The sequence below is a fragment of the Taudactylus pleione genome, unplaced genomic scaffold, assembly GCF_031769625.1.
Source record: "Taudactylus pleione unplaced genomic scaffold, aTauple2 ptg000546l, whole genome shotgun sequence".
NCBI classification, from domain to species: Eukaryota; Metazoa; Chordata; class Amphibia; order Anura; family Myobatrachidae; genus Taudactylus; species Taudactylus pleione.
The window spans coordinates 1974938-1990899 of record NW_028284948.1 but is presented as its reverse complement, the minus strand read 5'-3'; positions in this window follow the sequence as shown (position 1 = coordinate 1990899).

The window sequence follows — 15962 nt, the reverse complement described above, 5'->3', positions numbered from 1 at the left end:
AAGAAAGAAAATTCACAACACCACAGGTCTGATGCAGTTACGAATGATCATATAAAAAATTAAGTGGTAATCCAAAATATTATTTCAAGAGATGGGCTATTACATATGAAATATCCGGTGCCTCAAGTGTAATAGCCCCTCTCTTGAAATAATATTTTGAATTTTCTTTCTTCGTACTTCTATTGGTACTGACCTGCAGGAGCCAGGACAGTCTGACTGAAAGCAGATACACTATTACAAGAGAATTAACTACTGTCGTTTATATATGTACTCTCATCAAATTCTCCTCTGCACGATGATTAGAAGCAATGAGATTTCAAAGCAGATGCATGACTTTATTTATTCTCTCTTTTCACAATACCTGCTACTCATCTATATTTTGTGTCACTGTTATAACTGCCACCAAGGAGGGGAACACTCATTAAGATCATTTGATGCTATTTATCAGATGAATTAACAGCAGTATCTCATTCCGCAATCTGAGCAGTTCTTTTAACCATACTATTTCTTTTGTCATTTTTGACACTTATACCACCATATATTATAGGTCATTTGCAGTTTAGAAGATTATGCCTGAATAAATACTCTATATATGTTCGCCCTTCATTACGGTGTCTTTACGGAGTTTAGACACTGAGATATTACTGGATGGAATCCATTTTGACATATCAAGGTTTTGAAGATTAGTTTACATCCAGAAACATGTGATTTATGTTATGTGTGTATAACGTCCATGTATTGTTGTATTTTTTCTATTGATAACATTAAAGACTGTTTTTTATATATATTTTTTGATAAGTTTGTGCCCCCAACAAAAAGAGTTTTCTTTCCTTTCCCTTCATTGATACTATATCTTACTCTAGGGGAGCAACGCCAACTTTATTTGTTGATGGCATTTCTGATTATATAAATATTTCTTCTGAATGTAATAATTTTTTGCTCTCTTGTCTTACAACTTCAGACATTGGCTGAATACAATTGTTTCCAAACTTGTGCGGAGACACTTCTGCCCTTTTTTGACTACCATGTGTGTCAAAACATGTAAGGGTCATTACTGTGAAGCATAATGTATTATAAGGGGCATTACTTATGGTGGCATAATGTGTACGGGGAATTATTGTGTGATAAAAAACACCCCCTTTTCAGAAGAACACCCTTGAAGGTGCAAGTGCACACTGATGATGATGACTTGTCGTATACTGGGCACATATGCTGCTAAGAATGCGTATGCATCTTGAAATGTGTACATACGGCATTATAGAGCTGTGCTAGGCCTGGGTACTTTCTGGGGGATGGCCTAATATAAGAAGCCATTGCCACATGTACTTACAAAAAAACAGAAAATATAGCATTTGCTGCGCTGCTTCCATGTGTCCCTCAGCCAGGGGTAAATCTAGGAGTGTGGGGGGGTGATCAATCAGTGTGATTGCTTTCCCCCTCCACACACACACAGCCAGAGGAGACTGCTGGTAATGATGATGATAAGCGGCAGCAGCGTCAGTGGACCCACTGCAGTCCAGCAGTGTGTGCTGGGCTGGGAAGACACAGGCTGCTACTGCTGACAGGTAAGGGAGAGAGGGCAGGCAGCAAACCTTGACAGGCCACTCCTTCAAACCCGGGCCCAGGTAATTAGTATCCGCTCTCTCACACCCCTTCTCAGTGCCCCTGTGTGTACAGCTCAGCAAATTTGCAGCTATATACTTGTGAGTAATTTTCATCCCTTTATACAGGTAACCCTGCATTAGCCCCACTGTCAATAATCATAAATACTGTAGCAATATTTGGGGTTTTACAGCCTTTAAACCTTTTGCATGTTAAACATACAGATGCTCAGAGCACATTGCACACGTTTCATAATGTTAATGCATATTCTCATTTACACATACCAACTCAATAACACAGTATATCTATATTTTACAAATAACAGAATTAAACTTTTTTACCCAAGTTTACACGTACTGTAAAACTATTTGTTTTCCATTCATAAATAAACCTTGCCAGCAAAACCTTTCCTGTTTACTAACTTATAGTGCAGCATGTACTGTTTTTATAGCTTCATGTGTTTCAGCAGGGCCGCAACTAGGGGGGCTGGAGGTGCATGTGCACCGGGTGCGCCGCTGCACCCACCGCCATTGTCCTCCAGCTTGGCACCACAGGGAGGCTCCAAGCTGAATGCCCGCTGAGATGTTATTACCAGCAGGTGCCAGGCTCCTTCTCTGCAGCGCCGCGGTAGCAGGAGGCTGGAGTTCTCTCCTGAACTACAGCTTCTGGCTCTCCCCACGGGCACTATAGGAGAGAGGTTATGCCGTCTCTCCCATAGTTCCGAGGAGCAGCCGGGCGGACCGGACGGCGGAGCGGGGTTTAAGGTAAGTAATGTTTTGGGGTTTTTTTCTGTAAGCGGCACTACAGGGGCATTACCATATGGGCACTACTACAGGGGCATTAACATATGGGCACTACTACAGGGGCATTACCATATGGGCACTACTACAGGGGCATTAACATATGGGCACTACTACAGGGGCATTACAATATGGGCACTACTACAGGGTTATTACTCTTCCTGTATAGTCTGTATTGGTCAGTGAAGCATAGTTTATGGTATATATCTGGCCTGGTTTTTGCTCCAACTCAGAGCAAGTTATCTCCTTTGATCAGCAAGCCAATTGAGTCAGTTGTAGCCTGTCTTAATCAAGGGTTACCGCTCCTTATATTCAGTCTAGGGGCAGCTGGGGTTAAAAACACCAAGTGTTAAATGCACAAAGTGTGATTACATAACAGTTAATCAAACAGTTGAACAAACATTGACCAACATCTAAGGTAATTTCAGATTAAGATACCGATTACTTTAAAATTTGTCTAAAAAAAACAAACCTAAAACTCACCATGTACTACACATTTCTTTTTTTCAACTCCCTCCTTTGTATTTTCTCTAAGGATATAACATCCCTAACTCTCCCTGCATCTCCCCTCTCTGGGCACACTGCTGCCCTATTGAGTCACTCACCTCCTCTAAAAACTAATGAGATTTCTTTTCATCAAACATTTTCTATTACAGCCTCATTGTGTCACTATAAAAAATTTTTACACACCTACAACTATATCTACTTCTCCATTCTTCTGCTTTTATTATCTGGTGACATATCACCAAATCCAGGCCCCACACACGGACAGCGGATATACTATGGAATAAATATCCTGCAAACCTCACATGTCTCCCATCACCCTCCAAATCAATAAATGTGCCTTATAGAATTCACACTTGATCACAACTTATTATTTTACATCTGAACATCTCTTTACAATAACTACTTTTACCAATTTCTACATTTACCTGAGACTGCTGGTTTATACTAGGGGTGTGCACCGGCCACTTTTCGTGTTTTGTGTTTTGGTTTTGGATCTGGAACTTTCTTCGTGTTTTGGATCTGGATTGGTTTTGCCAAAACCACCCTTCCGTGTTTTGGGTTCTGGGTTTTGTGTTTTGGATCTGTATTTTTTTGAAAAAAAGCATAAAAACAGCTAAAATCACAGAATTTGTAGGTTTTTCTGCTCCTATGCTATTATTAACCTCAATAACCTTAATTTCCACTCATTTCCAGTCTATTCTGAATACCTCACACCTCACAATAGTGTTTTTATGTCCAAAAGGTTGCACCGAGGTAGCTGGATGACTATGCTAAGCGACACGAGTGGGCGGCACAAACACGTGACCCATCTAGGCGTGAAACTGCAGTGGCAGACAGGATGGCATTGAAAAACTAGGCCCCAAACTGTACATAATGCAAAGAAAAAAAAGAGGTGCAAGATGGAATTGTCCTTGGGCCCTCCCACCCACCCTTATGTTGTATAAACAGGACATGCACACTTTAACAAACCAATCATTTCAGCGCCAGGGTCTGCCACACAACTGTGGCTGAAATGATTGGTTCGTTTGGGCCCCCACAAAACAAGCTGGCAATTAATCTGTCCCTGCACAAACTGGCTCTACGGAGGCAAGAAGTCGTCCTCATCCTCCTCATCCACAGATTCCTCACCCTCTTCAGTGTTATGTACATCCTCATCCTCACAGAGTATTAATTCGTCCCTGCTGGAACCACAGGTCCCTCTGTACGTTCTGGAGGCTGGTCTCCCTGGAAGAGTTGATCATTCATTTTATGAACATCATCTTCTCCACATTTTGTGGAAGCAACCTCCTACGCCTTTCGCTAACAAGGTTCCCGGCTGCACTAAACACTCTTTCGGAGTACACACTGGAGGGGGGGCAACTCAGGTAAAATAGAGCCAGTTTGTACAGGGACCTCCAAATTGCTTCTTTTTCCTGCCAGTACAGGTACGGACTGTCTGACATGCCTACTTGGATGCTGTCACCGATGTAATCCTTTAACAGACAGACGCACGCTTGTCGCTGCTGCTTTAAGGATGCAGGTGCGGCTACAGCCCACACAATTCACAAAGACAGAAAAAAGAACAATATTTTAATTGTTTGTGTAGCACACTTTGAGGGTGTCACCACCCTTTAACAGACAGACGCACGCTTGTCGCTGCTGCTTTAAGGATGCAGGTGCGGCTACAGCCCACACAATTCACAAAGACAGAAAAAAGAAGAATAGTTTTATTGTTTGTGTAGCACACTTTGAGGGTGTCACCACCCTTTAACAGACAGACGCACGCTTGTCGCTGCTGCTTTGAGGATGCAAGTGCGGCTACATCGCACACAAGTCACAAACACATTAAAAAAATAGTTTTTTATTTTTTGGAGCACTTCGTGAGTTACACCACCCTTTAACAGACAGACGCACGCTTGTCGCTGCTGCTTTAAGGATGCAGGTGCGGCTACAGCCCACACAATTCACAAAGACAGAAAAAAGAAGAAGAATATTTTTATTGTTTGTGGAGCACACTTTGAGGGTGTCACCACCCTTTAACAGACAGACGCACGCTTGTCGCTGCTGCTTTGAGGATGCAAGTGTGACTACATCGCACACAAGTCACAAACACATTAAAAAAATAGTTTTTTATTTTTTGGAGCACTTTGAGAGTTACACCACCCTTTAACAGACAGACGCACGCTTGTCGCTGCTGCTTTAAGGATGCAGGTGTGGCTACAGCCCACACATTTCACAAAGACCGAAAAAAAAAGAAGAATATTTTTATTGTTTGTGTAGCACACTTTGAGGGTGTCACCACCCTTTAACAGACAGACGCACGCTTGTCGCTGCTGCTTTAAGGATGCAGGTGCGGCTACAGCCCACACATTTCACAAAGACAGAAAAAAAAAGAACAATATTTTAATTGTTTGTGTAGCACACTTTGAGGGTGTCACCACCCTTTAACAGGCAGACGCATGCTTGTCGCTACTGCTTTGAGGATGCAGGTGGAATCTAGACGGGATTTGGAACCGAGGACACACTACCTCCATCAATTGTCTAAATCCCACTGCACTAATGTCGGATACCGGACGCACGTCTAACACCAACATAGCAGTCAAGGCCTCAGTTATACGTTTTGCTTCAGGATGACTGCTGTCGTACTTCATCCTCATCGCTAGGGACTGTTGGAGGGTCAATTGTTTAGTAAAAGTAGTGATGTTCCTACTTCCTCTCTGGGATGATGAACAACTCCCAGCAGCAGCAACAGCACTAGTAGGAAGTGGTTCTTGATCTTTCCCTATTTTATTTTTATCAGAGAAAGTTTGGTCCTCCATTTATGTTATATTGATATATATACGTGCGGCTAAAGCGCACACAAACACAGAAAATATTTTTTTATTTTTGCTGGAGAGTAGTGCACTTTGTGGGTTACACCACCCTTTAAGAAATGAGCCAGCCGGCTCTTTACTTATGGGACACAGGCGCACGCTTGGCGCTGCTCCTTTGTTGATGCACGTGCAGCCACAGTGCACACAAGTCACAAACACAGAAAATATATATTTTTTTGGTTTGGAGTGTACTTTGGGGGTTACAGAACCCTTTAACGGTCAAGCCAGCCGGCCCTTTACTTATGACACAGGCGCACGCTTGGCACTACTTTGTTGATGCACGTGCGGCTACTGCGCACACAATTCACAAACACAGAAAATAATTTTTTTTTTGGTTTGGACTGGAGTGTACTTTCGGGGGTTACAGCACCCTTTAACGGTCAAGCCAGCCAGCCCTTTACTTATGACACAGGCGCACACTTGGCACTACTTTGTTGATGCACGTGCGGCTACTGCGCACACAATTCACAAACACAGAAAATAATTTTTTTTCGGTTTGGACTGGAGTGTACTTTGGGGGTTACAGCACCCTTTAACGGTCAAGCCAGCCGGCCCTTTACTTATGACACAGGCGCACGCTTGGCACTACTTTGTTGATGCACGTGCGGCTACTGCGCACACAATTCACAAACACAGAAAATAATTTTTTTTTTGGTTTGGACTGGAGTGTACTTTCGGGGGTTACAGCACCCTTTAACGGTCAAGCCAGCCGGCCCTTTACTTATGACACAGGCGCACGCTTGGCACTACTTTGTTGATGCACGTGCGGCTACTGCGCACACAATTCACAAACACAGAAAATAAATTTTTTTTTGGTTTGGACTGGAGTGTACTTTGGGGGTTACAGCACCCTTTAACGGTCAAGCCAGCTGGCCCTTTACTTATGACACAGGCGCACGCTTGGCACTACTTTGTTGATGCACATGCGGCTACTGCGCACACAATTCACAAACACAGAAAATAATTTTTTTTTTGGTTTGGACTGGAGTGTACTTTGGGGGTTACAGCACCCTTTAACGGTCAAGCCAGCCGGCCCTTTACTTATGACACAGGCGCACGCTTGGCACTACTTTGTTGATGCACATGCGGCTACTGCGCACACAATTCACAAACACAGAAAATAATTTTTTTTTTGGTTTGGACTGGAGTGTACTTTCGGGGGTTACAGCACCCTTAACGGTCAAGCCAGCCGGCCCTTTACTTATGACACAGGCGCACGCTTGGCACTACTTTGTTGATGCACGTGCGGCTACTGCGCACACAATTCACAAACACAGAAAATAATTTTTTTTTTGGTTTGGACTGGAGTGTACTTTCGGGGGTTACAGCACCCTTAACGGTCAAGCCAGCCGGCCCTTTACTTATGACACAGGCGCACGCTTGGCACTACTTTGTTGATGCACGTGCGGCTACTGCGCACACAATTCACAAACACAGAAAATAATTTTTTTTTTGGTTTGGACTGGAGTGTACTTTCGGGGGTTACAGCACCCTTAACGGTCAAGCCAGCCGGCCCTTTACTTATGACACAGGCGCACGCTTGGCACTACTTTGTTGATGCACGTGCGGCTACTGCGCACACAATTCACAAACACAGAAAATAATTTTTTTTTGGTTTGGACTGGAGTGTACTTTCGGGGGTTACAGCACCCTTTAATGGTCAAGCCAGCCGGCCCTTTACTTATGACACAGGCGCACGCTTGGCACTACTTTGTTGATGCACGTGCGGCTACTGCGCACACAATTCACAAACACAGAAAATATATTATTTTTTTAGCACTTGGGGGGAGCACCCCTGATGGACAGAGCACCCCCTGGACAACACTACAGCACCTCTTTAGGACTGGGACACTGCACAGGACTTTGGAATGGACACAGCCCCTATGGAGAACTGACTGCACAACACAGTCCAGCCAGCCCCTATGGACTTTGAAGTAGTGGACACAGCCCCTATTAACAACAGCAGCACAGCACAACACAGCCAGCCCCTATGGACTTTGAAGTAGTGGACAACAGCAGCACTACACTACACTACACTACACAGCCCTAACTCCCACCCTCCCTCTTCACTGTCCACAGCCGAGTGAGAAAATGGCGCCGACGTGGGTACCTTATATAGGATCCAAAACCCGCGAGACTCGGAAGGCGGGATGATGACGTTTTGCCTCGATTTCAGATCCGAGTCAGGCGGGAAAAGTCGAGCCTGATTCGGATCGGACTCGGATCGGGGGGGCTCGGGGGGGTTCGGATTTCAGAAATCCGAACCCGCTCACCCCTAGTTTATACGTTAACCAAACTCTCTAAATATCCCTTCATGAAGTGGCTTCAGCTACCCGTCAGACTTCACGTAAACTGATATAACAGCCATGGCTTTCCACAGACACCTACATATACTGTCACATACACTGATATAACAGCCATGGCTTTCCACAGACACCTACAAAAACTGCCTCTTAAAGTAGAATGTCAGTGGCATAAATCTTAATTCAAATGACTTCCACACATACTGTAAAATAGGAATCCACCCATCTGTCATCCTAACCCTCTGTCCCATGCTCACTTTCTACCCCATCCGTGTCACCCCTGTCTGTTTGCCCATCCCCTCTAGAATGTAAGCTCTCACGAGCAGGGCCCTCTATCCTCTTGTGCTTATCCTTTCTTTACTTATATTATCTGCTCTATACTCAAAAGCACCTAACCCGTGACTTTTGCCATCCTGCTTCTGTTGCAGCAGTGTTTATATACCATGTACTTGTATTGCATTGTCTTAAACTGTATGACACTGTTTTCTTGTTCTGCTCAACTGTCTATGTACTATGTTTGTGCACTATGTTTATGTACTATGTAAGGCGCTGCGGAACCCTTGTGGCGCCATATAAATAAAGGATAATAATAATAATAATAATAATAATTACTATATGGGCACTACTACAGGAGCATTACAATGGGGGCATTACTATATGGGCAGTACTACAGGGGCATTACTATGGGGGCATTACTATATAGGCACTACTACAGGAGCATTATCATATGGGCACTACTACAGGGGCATAACTTTATGTGCACTACTACAGGGGCATTACTATGGGGGCATTACCATATGGGCACTACTACAGGGGCATTACTATGAGGGCATTACTATATGGGCACTACTACAGGGGCATTACAATATGGGCACTACTACAGGGGCATTACTATGGGGGCATTACCATATGGGCACTACTACAGGGGCATTACTATATAGGCACTACTACAGGGGCATTATTATAGGGGCATTACTATGGGAGCATCTACTACAGGGGCATTACCATATGGGCACTACTACAGGGGCATTACTTTATGGGCACTACTACAGGGGCATTACTATGGGGGCATTACCATATGGGCACTACTACAGGGGCATTACTATATAGGCACTACTACAGGGGCATTATTATAGGGGCATTACTATGGGAGCATCTACTACAGGGGCATTACCATATGGGCACTACTACAGGGGCATTACTTTATGGGCACTACTACAGGGGCATTACCATTTGTCTAGAGCCTGTTTTGGCATAGGATGAACATTTCGATTTTCCCAACTATAAACTGAAATTTCCCAACTTCTAAACTCAACCAAGCAATGTGGAGGAAGGGAAAGCTCATCCCTTAGCTACGCCCTTGCTCCCTACAGCCCTGCTCATACTGAATACCCCTGCTCTGATATCTCGTCTGGACAGTGCTTCTGCTCCTCTGAAATAAAACTACATTTTGCTCGACAGAACCCTGTGCTTCGGCAGAAATGTAAGTGTACTTGTACAAATTGAGGAGCACTGCACCTCAGTAGTGGATTTTGTGATGGTTTTTTTGCCATTTTGTGCTTAGTAGCCTCAAGCGGAGGCAAAACAAAAACAATGATATCCAGATATAAACAATTTGTTAGGAATAAAGTGTTAACTTGTTTTACTTCAGATTAGAAAATTTGTGTTCTATTAAAGTGTTGTTTTTGAATTGTCAGGATGCTTCGTACATGTTTAAACACAGCTAACAGCTGCCCTTTACACATATTTGTGCCATCTGCTTCATGCATATTGAGCATGCTCAAAATAATAAGACTGGCGTCTCTGTGATAAAATGCCCTGGGAATTGGGAAAATAAAGTTTCACATCTGGCAAAACTGAATAATTGAATTCCTTTGTTTTATAGAATAATGAGGATTGCTTATCTTTTAACTCCTTCACTCCCCAGAAGAAAAAAACATCTGTCTTTTTCGTGCTGTAAAAATGTAAATAAAAGGAAGGTTTGCCAGTTGGTCAGAAGGTTGAGCTTTTGGAAGTGCCACGATGAATTGGCCTATGATAACATCTCAGCCGAAGGCTAAGGACCTGAAATTGTCCTGTCAGAGTGAAATATGCGGACTCTTGCAGGCAGAAAGAAATAGATTTAAAAAGGAACATGAAATGAAGAAGGGTAGCACGTCATAATTGTAGCAATAAGAGGTGACAAATTCCTAGAATATTCCAGCATGGCTGTCAATAAAAATATTTTTGCATCTCAGGAAGAAGAGGAATGTTAATGGCCGAATACTGCAATGGGCGCTGAGAGGTGGTTTGTGCCAAGCAGATATGTTTCGGTCTGTGCATCATATTAACCTTGAAATGTCAATGTTCTGATAAGAGTTTTGGAGAAGGATGAGGCTGGATTTTTTTAATTCAATGTCCACCTGTCCTGTGCTGAATCCTCAGTCATACGAGTGATGCTGATCCCTGGGACAGGATAAGAAGACATGTTTAAAGAGGATGCAGATTATTGCTATAGATAAGTCCTTATCGGTGTGCAACTGGCTCTCGGCTTTGTCTCGCCTAAACAGGCTGGACAATGAATGCTGCCTGTAAATCTTCAACAATAGAATATGTTTTATCTGCAGCAGTTTAAATGTAATAGCAGGAGAGAATTTAGAGTACTGCAGCATGTTTACAGAACTACGCTCTAAACTGAATCTCATGGCATAAAATTTCTAGAATATTGAACACCAGATTTTAATGACACCACTACATAAAGTACAACAGCAACACCTGTCTATATGCTAGGGATATATGCAGCAGGTAAAACAGTGCACGTTCAGTTCCCATCTTTTGTTGTGTGGCTTAATATAAATTTGGGGGTATTATGTACAGTAACACACGTCTGTATCGAAAGTAGCACACTAGAGGAATATTTGGCACATTTTTATTATATATAATATATTGTCATTGGGAAAACAGTTGAAATAAAGCGATTGTCATAACTTTCTGAGCAGCTGCAAATCTCCTGAAAAAATAAATTCAATTTGTAGTGGTTGATACGGTGTAAAGGGGTTCAAAGAAAAAGCAGAAAAGAACTATTGTATACTGTATGTGTGTACTCTTTGGACGCAATCAATTTAAACCACACACTCACAGTAGATCTCACAGTTGCTAACTTGTTGCAATAGTTTATAACTTAATGTAGCAACATAACATTTCTTGCCAATCGTGAATATTTAGGTATAGTTATATTACTGGAGGGTATTTTATATTGTTGTTAAAACAATTTCCTCCCTCTAGGGAATTGATGTGTTATTGATGTTATTGGACTGTATCCAAATTATTGAATTCACATTTTCTTGGTTTTATTTTTCTCATTTTAACATATCAATCTAACAAGAGGCATTACATTGCAGAAAGAAATTAAAAGGAGGGGGAAAGTTTCCACATAAGATATTTAATCAGAAAAGAGGGTTTTTTTTTCATAAAGACCGACTATTCTTATTAATAATGATATTAATAAACAATATATATATATATATATTAGGGATGAGCGGGTTCGGATTTCTGAAATCCGAACCCCGCCGAGCCCCCCCGATCCAAGTTGGGAACCGAGTCCGGCTTGGGTTTTCCCGCCTGACTCGGAACTGAAATCGAGGCAAAATGACATCATCCCGCTTTCTGGATCTCGCAGGTTTTGGATTCTATAAAAGGTCCCCGTGCCGGCGCCATTTCTCACTCCGGCTGTGGACAGTGAAGAGGGAGGGTGGGATCTAGGGCTGGTTGGGCTGTATTGTGCTGCTGTTGTCCATAGGGGCTATGTCCACTCAGTCCTTAGGGGCTGACTGGGCTATGTTGTGCTGCTGTTGTCCATAGGGGCTGGCTGGGCTGTGTTGTGCTGCTGTTATAAGGGCTGGCTGGGCTGTGCTGTGCAGTCAGTTGAGCATAGGGGCTGTGTCCACTCCAAAGTCTATAGGGATGGCTGGGCTGTGTTGTGCTGCAGTCATAGGGGCTGGCTGGGCTGTGTTGTGCAATCAGTTGTCCATAGGGGCTGTGTCCACTCCAAAGTCTATAGGGGCTGGCTGGACTGTGTTGTGCAGTGTCCCATAAAGGCTGTAGTCCTAAAGGGGTGCTGTAGTGTTGTTCAGGGGTGATCTGTCCATCAGGGGTGCTCCCACAAAGTGCACTCCAAAAAAAAATGTAAATAATTTTTTTTCTGTGTTTGTGAATTGTGTGCACTGTAGCCGCACGTGCACCAACAAAGTAGCGCCAAGTGTGTGTCTGTGTCATAAGTAAAGGGAAGGCTGGCTTGACCGTTAAATGGTGCTGTAACCCCCAAAGTGCACTCCAAACAAAATAAAAAATAATTTTCTGTGTTTGTGAATTGTGTGCACTGTGGCTGCACGTGCATCAACAAAGGAGCAACGCCAAGCGTGCGCCTGTGTCCCATAAGTCAAGGGCCGGCTGGCTCATCTCTTAAAGGGTGATGTAACCCCCAAAGTGCACTCCAACAAAAATAAAAAATTTTTTTCTGTGTTTGTGAATTATGTGCACTGTGGCTGCACGTGTATCAACAAAGGAGCAGCGCCAAGCGTGCGCCTGTGTCCCTTAAGACTCTTAAAGGGTGGTGTAACCCCCAAAGTGCGCTCCACAAAAAATAAACAATTCTTTTTTTTCTGTGTTTGTGTGCGAAATGTATGGGCAGTAGCCGCACATGCATCAACAAAGGAGCAGCGCCAAGCATGCGCCTGTGTCCCATACGTCTGTTAAAGGGTGGTGTAACCCCCAAAGTGCGCTCCAACAAAAATTTTAAATTCTTCTTTACTGTGTTGTGAATTGTGTGCGCTGTAGCCGCACGTGCATCAACTAAGTAGCAGTGCCAAGCGTGCACCTGTGTCATAAATCAAGGGCCAGCTGGCTTGTCTGTTGAAGGGTGGTGTAACCCCAAAGTGCTCCAAAAAATAAAAAAACAATTTTTTTCTGTGTTTGTGACTTATGTCCGTTGTAGCTGCACGTGCATCAACACAGTCGCAGCGCCAAGCGTGCGCCTGTGTCATAAGTCAAGGGCCGGTTTGGACATCTGGTCCGGACTGAAGGACGTGCCAACAATTTCTGACATGTCTACTGTCACTGCATATGATACTGTCACCACTGACAGAATGGTGGAGGATTACATTGGTGACAGCATCCAAGTAGGGATGTCAGACAGTCCATATCTGTACTGGCAGGAAAAAGAGGCAATTTGGTGTCCCCTGTACAAACTGGCAGTGTGTACTCCGAAAGAGTGTTTAGTGCAGCCGGGAACCTTGTCAGCGAAAGGCGTTGGAGGTTGCTTCCACAAAATGTGGAGAAGATGATGTTCATAAATATCAATTATCAACTCTTCCAGGGAGACCAACCTCCAGAACGTACAGAGGGACCTGTGGTGGTGGATTCCAGCGGGGACGAATTAATACTCTGCGAGGATGAGGATGTGCACAACACTGAAGAGGGTGAAGAATCGGTGGATGAGGAGGATGAGGACGACATCTTGCCTCCGTAGAGCCAGTTTGTGCAGGGACAGATTAATTGCCAGCTTGTTTTGTGGGGGCCCAAACAAACCAATAATTTCAGCCACAGTCGTGTGGCAGACCCTGGCACTGAAATGATTGGTTTGTTAAAGTGTGCATGTCCTGTTTATACAACATAAGGGTGGGTGGGAGGGCCCAAGGACAATTCCATCTTGCACCACTTTTTTTCTTTGCATTATGTACAGTTTGGGGCCTAGTTTTTCAAACTGCCATCCTGTCTGCCACTGCAGTGTAACTCCTAGATGGGCCACTTGTTTGTGCCACCCACTCGTGTCACTTAGCATAGTCATCCAGCTACCTCGGTGCAACCTTTTGGACTAAAAACAATATTGTGAGGTGTGAGGTGTTCAGAATAGACTGGAAATTAGTGGAAATGGTTATTGAGGTTAATAATAGTATAGGAACAGAAAAAAACACAAATTCTGTGATTTTAGCTGTTTTTATTCTTTTTTTCAAAAAATACAGATCCAAACACAAAACCCAGAACCCAAAACACGGAAAGGTGGTTTTGGCAAAACCAATCCAGATCCAAAACACGAAGAAAGATCCAGATCCAAAACCAAAACACAACAACACAACACAGGAAAAGTGGCCGGTGCACACCCCTAATATATATATATACATGCATTGCACTTGGAGAACAGACAGATGTTGGGAGGGCACTTTCACATATGGCCATTGGGCCTTTTTCTTCTTGGGTGATCTTTGGTGAGAGGGTATTTTTAAGAACATCCAGGATATATCAGGAGGAGTATTTGGATATGGGAGACTCAACCTGTATATTCCCTTCAAGTTGAATTATAAAAAGAAATTGCAACACAAAATGACACTCTACAGTAATTTAAAAGAGGAGATTCCCCTTTATAAATTGAAGGTTACACCATTTATTTCAAAGCTAGGACTCTCCTCTATCAAACTAGTATGGATCTGTTATTTTGAAACACAAATGTGTGAGATCTGAGCTCTTTTAGGGCTCTATTTACTACAATCCGCATATTGAATGCAGATTGTAGTGTGATATTATCGAATGAATTCGCATTACGAATTCAGGCAATATCACGGGGATTTACTGCAAATCCCTTGCAGGGACAGAGCTTGCGATAAAGCTCTGTCCCTGCGAATCCCCTCCCCACACTAGTCATGGTATTTTCGCAAAAAATACAGTGACAAAGTGCCTGCGCATGCGCCGAACTGCCACCACTGCTACCCCCCCACTGGTGCTAAGCCCCGCCCCTGGAACTAAGCCCCACCCCCTATAATCGCAGGCCCCCCGCGACCCCCCCTCCCTTACTTACACTTACCTGCATGATCCGGGCCTCCGGTGATGTCCTCCATGTCCTCCGGTCAGGTGATATCCCATACTGCACTGGGACCCGATCACCTGATGACCGGGCCGCAGTGCACTATGGGAGACCAGCTGACCGGAGGGAGGACATCACCCGGAGCCCCGATCACCGGTCCCTGTAGTCAGGTAAGTTAATTTTTTTTTTACTATTTTTTTTTTTTACAGTAATCAGCTTGCGGTCTGTTTAGACCACACAACTGAATACTGGGACCGACTCCCGGCTCTGCTATCCCCGTTAGAGCGGAGCAGGAGTTGGGTAATTGGGGGAGACCCTGGATAACGCCACCTCCAGGTGGCGTTATTATCACAGTGCCTCCCTAGGTATTTTTTTCACATTTTACGTTCCTCTTCCAAGTGAGGGTAACCTACAGTTTCAGAGACAGGTTTAGGGAGGCAGAGTCGGAAAGAGTAGGAATAGCCTCCTACTATCCATGGCATTTTTAGTGCTCATTGCTTAGGTAGTGGTACTTGCTATTTGTAGTTTTGCACTATTTGCAGAGGACAAGTCAGACTCGCCCTTAGCAGCCATGGGGTTAAATGTGCTACTAATCAGCAGCTGAACAGAAACTAGTATTACACACCTAAAATTATAGTAATTGTTGCTAATAAACAGAAGTCATGATGGGGTTTTCTGCACATAGATTGATGGACCAGCAGCTAAGTATGACTCCACATTGTAGCTACATTATACAGGCCTTATTGCACAAACTACAAAGAGCATAGACCATCGTAGTTTTTAAGCCTCATTCTCCTGGCAGCAGTCTAACATGTCTACCGTGCAGATCCTTACCTGGTATCCATATCAGATTCTAAGCTTATAAGAACCATTTCAGCTGTACAAGTTCAATATAAAGACTCATATGTGATGCCCATTTTAATAATCTTGTGCCCAGTGTGAAGCGCAGAACTATATATGGTTTCTACTGTAGTCTAATATAGTACCCATATCTGGTGCAAAGGGGCATATTTATTAATTATCAGATCTTCTTATCGCCGCTATTCACATCTATAAGAATTTA